Source organism: Calliphora vicina, chromosome X (genome assembly GCF_958450345.1).
Source record: "Calliphora vicina chromosome X, idCalVici1.1, whole genome shotgun sequence".
In the NCBI taxonomy this organism is placed as follows: Eukaryota; Metazoa; Arthropoda; class Insecta; order Diptera; family Calliphoridae; genus Calliphora; species Calliphora vicina.
This window is the reverse complement of record NC_088785.1, coordinates 699,695-706,243: the sequence shown is the minus strand read 5'-3', so window position 1 is coordinate 706,243 and position 6,549 is coordinate 699,695.

Sequence of the window (6,549 nt, the reverse complement as noted above, 5' to 3'; positions counted from 1 at the left end):
ACCTTGTCAGCGGAGTCTCAACTTTTGGCAACGGAGTCTCAACTTTTCTATTACATACACACACACTATGTATAATAATACACACGTTTGATTATTCGTCAACCGATTTTTAATCTGCCTATATCTTAGGCATCCGCCAACCGATTCACAAAATACCACTTTCTCCCGAATCTATTGAGTCCAAGCTTTAAAATTCACTATCGCTCTTTTTAATATTCGCACTACTACACTTTGAAATTACGTACCGAAAATCCGCTTATAAAAACACGTCTAATCAGCTCAACGTACAAGTGAGTAGATAGGGACAGTAGGAATCTCGTTAATCCATTCATGCGCGTCACTAATTAGATGACGAGGCATTTGGCTATTTTTTTTTTTTTTTTACGATCGAACCCACCAAACTCACACCCACTCCTCCCCGATCAAGGAGTGACCTTGCCTCGACGGAAACGAGAGGCGGTGTCCGTACTAACCTAGTCCGGACTAGGTAGAGCTGTCCTAAATTAAGCCCGATCCCGCAGGCTGCACGTAATTTACTTTAACTTAGTCAAAATAAAACAAAAATTCCTGGAGACACCTCATAAGAGATGCCTACAGGAGTCAAAAAAAAAAATGGTGAAACGGTATGCTAACCTAACCGATACCCGATCTATTGCTGCGAGACCCCATGAACCTTCTGTGCGATATAATACCTCCTATCATAACTCTAGTACTAATTAAAGCGGTTTCCCTCTTCCCTAACAACCCCCACTCAACTAACCTATTCACTGAATCCCTAGACCAAACTCCTCTCCAATTAAGTGTTATTGCGCAAAATTGCACCTGGTTGCGTCCGCATTTTTCTGTCAGTGCCCTAATAACGCCCTGTGTATTGTATTTGTCTGTCTTTTCCTTGTGCATATTAGACAAATCACGACCATCTGTAACGACCTGTGCGTCTAGCACATAGATCTTTTCCCCCTTTAAAGCCACAATGTCAGGTTTCCTGATCCCAGAGGTCGATTGCAATTGATCTTCTACTACTACCTGAAGTCCTTTAGCCCTCAGACTCCTTCCCATAAATTTAACTACACTATCATGTCTATTCGTCCTATCCCTTTTCGTTCTAAAACATCCCTGAACTATATGATTCAAAGTTTCCTGAGCATCACATCCTGCACGGCACTTTCGATCTGATGTCCTCCCACGGGTACATCTTGAACGTGTAGGGAGCGCATTAATACGCAACTTTATACAATTGATAAAGTCCCTTCCAGACAAAAGTCTAGTCGGTTCCCTTATCCAACGTTGGGCTTGTTTGTGATCACTACTATGTAGTAAACCACGCCCATCAAAAGATTTGTACAAGCGATCTGCCCAGAAAGCTTTTAAATCCCCCTTGCTTAGGATCCTAACTTCTCCTGTATCTAAACGTCTTTCAACTTTGGCGACCTCTGAAGCAACGAAAGTATCCACAGAAACAATCCCACTCGGGAGTGGTAATTGTAATTCCTGTAAACGCTTAAGTCTCAACAGCGGTGCTTGCCACCTAAGCGCAACAATGCCCAGACCGCCATCCTCCACAGAAGCATGGAAGTACGCGATTGGAACATCGTCTGGCAAGCTGAGCCATTTTCGTAAGTAGGCCCTAATTGTCTTATCGATACCCCTTAAGCAACCTATCATAACGTTCCCGAGGGTCAGTACATGATAAAGTTGAGGTATCAATACCGATCTAAGTGCAAACAACCTCTGCTGTGGTTTTAGGGGTGCTCTTGTGAGCCGATCTAACTTCTCTCTAAGGGGCGCCTTCAAATCCACCTTAGTTCTGCCTTCTGCGGTGAAAGTCACACCTAGGTATTTCCACTCTTCGGTCCTCTTCAGTGCTCTTATGGCCCGTCCCTCAACATAGAACTCTTTTTGTACAACCACCGAACGTTTCTGTTTAGGTTGTCCTTTGATGGACACCGACAGACATTTGGCACTGTTCAATTTAAGTCCACAAGAGCCAAGGAACTCACTGGCTATATCAAGCAACTTCTGAAGACCGAGTGGAGTTGATGCCCAGATGACCAAGTCGTCAGCAAAAGCAGCAATATTAGTCATAAAATTTCCAATCTTGCATCCTAACTCTGGCGGGAGTTTTCGGATCAGTCTGTCCATCACTAAGTTGAACAGTACTGGAGACAAAGGGTCTCCCTGCTTTACTCCTCTCCCGGGTAAAACCAGTTGATCCGAAACCCATGAATCGCCAGAGAATCTAATGCGCGATGTGGAATATATATGTCTAATATAGTCGACCAACTCCTGTGGTTGGCCGTACGATTCAAGAGTCCCATAAATTGTATTATGAGACACAGAATCAAAGGCTTTGCTGACATCAAGGACCGCAATATGGCAAGAAGCATAATTTTGATGATGCTCCCTGAGAAGATGGTCTATCAAGGTCGTGTTATCAGCACACCCATCGGTAGGCATGAATCCTTTTTGACTGCGTTCAAACTTGATACACCGAGATATTCTCTTTGCCAGGATGGAATGAAACCAACGAAGAAGAATCGACGTGAGAGTGATTGGCCTATAATCCTCCGGAAGTGAGGGCTTCTGCTTCTTTGGGAGAAAAATAGTCTTGGCCTCACGGAAGCGTCTTGGTACCTTACCACACCACATAAACAGGTTAAAAACGCGTTCCAATATTTCTATTGGTAGCGCCCTGAATTGCCTCGATGTGATCCCGTCAATGCCGGGCGAGGTGGTATGTACGGGCATGGAAGCCTTTAAGTCTGAACGACTTATCGGATACCATATACTGCCCCTAGAATATCTAGCAAGATCTTCACGTAGAGGCGCCGAATGCTCCTCACGTTCGATAACTTCTCTCCAATAGGTTTCCATTACATCTCTGGCTGGTTGCGAGCAACTCTCAGTGTCGTCTAGGATCGCTTTGATACATCTGCCATTGTGCTTGCGCCAGTCACGTTGGACCTTTGCATACTCATGTCTACGCCTCTTACGTCTATTAGTAAAAGTAGGAGGTTGTCTCGGGCGGACACGCTGTCTAGATTCGAGATTGGGTGGAAATATCTCATCTAAATATCCAGACAGTCTAAGTAGGACATGATCCTTATCATCATCATTGACACTACGTACAATCGAATTCAGATAAGGAGCACTATAACTATCAATATCAAGATCCCCTAGACTAAGCAAAAAGGAAGTGCTTATAGATGCTTTTGTGTCTATTTCACATCCATGTGCCCATGTCAAACCTCCTCGATGCTTCCAACTGGTAACGTTTGGTATGGTTGGTTTTACTGACTATACTAGGCGGCTAATTGACGGGGCTTCGGGTCTCAAGGGTTGCCACCCCTACAGACCGTCAATCCGAAAGGCGCGAATAATGAAGAAAGAATGAGAAATAATAATAATACAAATCGTCGGGTCTCTGCCCGGCGTATCCTTCCGGACGAGGTGTTGGTGAGCGCCTCCAGTACCACCATGAACTTACGAGAGCGAGCAATTAGGGGTTCAAACAATACAATGGGAAGAATGAATGTTTCCTCCATACCTGAAAGTAGTGGTTCAGGGAACGGAGATAATATTTTAATGGATATTCAAGCCACTACATCGCTCCCATTGTCTGAACATTTGCAGGACAAGGACAGAAATTCTAACCATGTGACATCAGCCGCCCCTGAGAATCACATTTCTAACCAATTATTGCCTGCCGCCCCAGGTGATCATAGGAACACAGTAGCTCTAAACTTAGGTGAAGGGGTTAGTAGTGTTAGTATGGTAACTGAGCAGGCAGTTAACCAAAGTGGGTTGGTTGCGGGGGGTAGCGGCCCTGCTTCCAACTCACACCCTTGTGTCGTATGTGAACGCTCATTCTCGACGAAGTCGGGATTGGGTGTTCATATTAGACGTGCACACCCTGACGTATCTGACCAGATGAATGTCAGGTCAGATAAAAAGGCACGATGGAACGATGAAGAAATTTCGTTATTGGCTTGTACCGAAGCGGAACTCACCTCCTCAGGTGGGGTCCGGTTCATGAATCATGCTCTTCATGAGCGATTCGCGCATCGCACTGTCGAGGCAATCAAGAAAATGCGCCAGAGAAGTGAATATAAGGTCAAGGTCCAGACCTATCTCACGCGCTTGGTTGACCCAAACAGAGGACCCACAAATATTGCGACTGCGTGGGTACAAAGCCAACAAACGACAATGGAAGCATCTGAAATCGTGGCTGAGACTGATCCTATCGTGGACAGTCCAGTCTCCGGGGACGCTCCTACAGTGGACGACCCGATAAAATCCTTTTTGCTTAGTCTAGGGGATCTTGATATTGATAGTTATCGTGCTCCTTATCTGAATTCGATTGTACGTAGTGTCAATGATGATGATAAGGATCATGTCCTACTTAGACTGTCTGGATATTTAGATGAGATATTTCCACCCAATCTCGAATCTAGACAGCGTGTCCGCCCGAGACAACTATGACTCTCTTAAGAGAGTCATAGTTACTCCCGCCGTTTACCCGCGCTTACTTGAATTTCTTCACTTTGACATTCAGAGCACTGGGCAGAAATCACATTGTGTCAACACCCGCTAGGGCCATCACAATGCTTTGTTTTAATTTGACAGTCGGATTCCCCAAGTCCGTGCCAGTTCTGAATTGATTGTTAATTGATAGTCGTTATAATTTAAAAGGAATATATCTTGCGATAATTCCCTAAAAATTTTAGCAAGAAAGTTCCACAATTGGCTACGTAACTACTATCCGGGGAACAAGATCCGAGAATCTCTATTTACCCAGAACGAGTACATAAACCATGTTATTGCTTCCCAATCAAGCCCGACTATCTCAATCTTCAGAGCCAATCCTTATCCCGAAGTTACGGATCTAATTTGCCGACTTCCCTTACCTACATTATTCTATCGACTAGAGACTCTTCACCTTGGAGACCAGCTGCGGATATTGGTACGGCCTGTTGAGAAGTTTGCGTGACCCCACCATAAATTTTCAAGGTCCGAGGAGAAAATATCGACACAACAGTAAATGTCATGCTCTTCTAGTCCATCTACCATATCTCTCTTCGAAAGACTTCCATGGTAGTACGACTATAAAACAGAAAAGAAAACTCTTCCGATACCTCTCGACGGCTTCTTTATGGTCGTTCCTGTTGCCAGGATGAGCACAAGGCCCATATTTAATAACAAACGGATACTCAACAGGTTACGGAATTGGAACCGTATTCCCTTTCGTTCAAAATTATTCAAGTGTTTAATTACTAAGCAATTTTACTTCCTTTTCATTATAACTTGAAAATTTTCGGCTTTCGCCTTAAACTTAGGACCGACTAACTCGTGATCAACCACTGTTCACACGAAACCCTTCTCCACTTCAGTCCTCCAAGGTCTCATTCGATTATTTGCTACTACCACCAAGATCTGTACCAATGGCAGCTCCATGCAGGCTTACGCCAAACACTTCTATGCTCACCATTGTACCCTCCTACTCACTAAAGTTTCAAAGTTTATAATCCAACCGAAATTGAACATAAACCATTTACTTTAGCGGTAATGTATAGGTATACAACTTAAGCGCCATCCATTTTAAGGGCTAGTTGCTTCGGCAGGTGAGTTGTTACACACTCCTTAGCGGATTACGACTTCCATGTCCACCGTCCTGCTGTTTTAAGCAACCAACGCCTTTCATGGTATCTGCATGAGTTGTTAATTTGGGCACCGTAACATTACGTTTGGTTCATCCCACAGCGCCAGTTCTGCTTACCAAAAGTGGCCCACTGGGCACATTATATCACAACCACTACCTTCATACCAAGAAAGGTGAGTTTCTTACCCATTTAAAGTTTGAGAATAGGTTAAGATCGTTTCGACCCTAAGGCCTCTAATCATTCGCTTTACCAGATAAGATTATTTTACATAATTTTTAAATGCACCAGCTATCCTGAGGGAAACTTCGGAGGGAACCAGCTACTAGATGGTTCGATTGGTCTTTCGCCCCTATACTCAATTCTGACAATCGATTTGCACGTCAGAACTGTTTCGGTCTTCCATCAGGGTTTCCCCTGACTTCAACCTGATCAAGTATAGTTCACCATCTTTCGGGTCACAGCATATATGCTCAAGGTACGCTCTAGTTAGAGGTATAAATAATATAAATACTATTATACATAACTGTATAGAACGCCCCGGGATTGAATTAATAGACTATAAATAGGCTAAAAACTAATCCCATTAAATTAAGTTATGTTAATTACGCTATTAGGTTTTTATTCCCAATAACTTGCAAATATGTTAGACTCCTTGGTCCGTGTTTCAAGATGGGTCCCGAAGGTATCCTGAATCTTTCGCATTGTTAATCATATAAGTGCATATAATAAACATAAAGATCAATGATCAATATGCTATTATAAAATATAAATATTTAAGCACTATATATAATAAATCTATCAACACTTTATCAAATCAAAAGCATTTATTCGATATTAAAATGCAAGCAAAATAATTTGAATAAACTTAAGCAAATGATCTTATGATAAA